This window comes from Drosophila nasuta, chromosome 3 (genome assembly GCF_023558535.2).
Source record: "Drosophila nasuta strain 15112-1781.00 chromosome 3, ASM2355853v1, whole genome shotgun sequence".
NCBI classification, from domain to species: domain Eukaryota; kingdom Metazoa; phylum Arthropoda; class Insecta; order Diptera; family Drosophilidae; genus Drosophila; species Drosophila nasuta.
In genome coordinates this window covers 52,125,503-52,127,416 of record NC_083457.1, presented here as the reverse complement: position 1 = coordinate 52,127,416, position 1,914 = coordinate 52,125,503, and the positions used below count along the sequence as shown (strand labels likewise).

The 1,914-nt window shown below is 36.7% G+C and overlaps 1 non-coding gene across 1 annotated transcript; it reads left to right on the top strand.

The window, feature by feature from the left end:
• The first annotated feature begins 273 nt into the window (after nt 1-273).
• On the top strand, nt 274-369 carry Trnai-uau (transfer RNA isoleucine (anticodon UAU)). The gene is made up of 2 exons: nt 274-311; nt 334-369. It is a non-coding gene; the product is annotated as a tRNA-Ile (tRNA).
• The last annotated feature ends 1,545 nt before the right edge of the window (nt 370-1,914 follow it).

Below are 1,914 nucleotides of genomic sequence, written 5' to 3'. Positions count from 1 at the left end.
CCAATGCTAACCAAATTACACAAACACAAAGGCAAACACAGAACACAAACACAAACACAGCCACGCATACATCGCCACGTACGCACATATGAGCTTGCCACAAGAAGAGGCTGTTATTTTTTTTTGCGAGCGAGAGCGAGAACGAGAGAAAGCGAGTCCGAGAGAGGGAGAATGCAAGAGAACGATTGGATGAGCGGCGAGCGAACTGTGCAAATATTCTTGTTCTGAGCGTCGGTCGGCTTTAGATGCGCATTTGGCAGCCCTCGAACAACAGCTCCAGTGGCGCAATTGGTTAGCGCACGGTACTTATAATCAGTACTCTGTGTATGAGCTATGCCGGGGTTGTGAGTTCGAGCCTCACCTGGAGCAAGTCGTTGTCGACTAATTTTTTTTTTTATTTTTCACTTTTTTTAAATTATTAGCTAAGGTAGAACGTGTTTTCAATGTGTTGCTGTGATTTTTAGCCAGCTTTTAGGGCCAATAAAGATAATTTTGTTGTGTAAATATTTCTAGTGCCTGCAAAATGCGCGCTTGTTTGACCTTTGATTTGGGTTGTTTTTGTGGGTTTCTTTTTGAAGTACTCATAAGCTGCGGTAATTTTTTATTAAGTTCTATTTTTAGTAAGTTTAGTTGTTAGTTATTTAATTTACATAGTTTGCTTTGTTACGTTTGTATTTGTATTTTGGTTACTTAACAATTTGTTGATTTTCAGCTTGAGATTTTTGTGGGTTTGTTATAAGAGTAAAGATTTAAACAAATTTTTTTAGTTATATAAATTTTAAATTAATTTATTTTTTTTATAAGGATTTGTCAAGTACATTTATTTATATATTTTTTTAAATATTCTCTTTTCTTTGGTTATATCATCTTAATAATTTCAACTTTGTTATGATCCCATACAAATTTGGCTTGTAAACTTTTAACATTTCCTTTCTTTCCTTATATTTTTAGTTGGTTCCTTATTAAAGAAAAACATTTCACATAAACGGTGCTAATAAGTTAATAAATTGCATATATAAACGTTGATTTTATAATTTGTATAATTATTATTTGATTTGATTTTATTTGGATTTGGAATTGACTTTCTATAATTTTTATTTACTTCTTTGGAAAAGTTCGCCTCCGCTTTCTGTGTAGACCAATGTTTGTGTGGGTTTTTGTCTGCATAGACAAATTTGCTTATAAACATTTCACGGATCTGTCAAAAAAATTATTCAGCCAAAAACTGAAACTCAAACACAGTATAGGAAATGAACACAGATGGCCCCATCGGAGGGAGGAAGGAGGAAGGAGTGTGAGTGGTGGCAGCTGAGTGAAGCAGCTGAGTTTGAGGCTGAACATGCCACCCAAACAAATCGAGTGCCGAGTGCCGAGTGCTTGTGGCAGAGTTTTTTTTTGTTTAAATCTCAACAATATCAACAGGGCCAAAAGAAGTGGCAACAACATGTTAATCATATGGCAATGGCAAAATACCAAAAACAAAAAAAAACTATTCCTTGGAGAGCTGAAAGGTGCGTGTTTTGTTGCTGAAACCTAAAAAGTAGCAATTAATCAATAATAAAATCAAACAATATCCGCTGTGGGGCGAGTCAATTGAAAATTATGAAGAGCGAGGCAAGGTCTGGTGCCTCGAAAAAATCTAAACATTGAAACGCCAAACAGATGCGCGCCACAAGAAACAGAAGAAGAAGCAGCAGAAGGTGTTGAAAATGAAAGAGATGCCCCATCGTCATGTGGGCGTTTGTGGCATTGCATTTGTGGCAAATGTATTGTGGAGTCTCTCGACTCAATAAAAACGAGGCAACAAAAGCGCAGCCAATAAAATGTTGGCGGCTGTTTGTTGCCGCAGTTTTGTTTACACTGAAGAGGCTGGCCACAAAGTGTTGCACAGATGACTTTCAAGACGAACTGAGC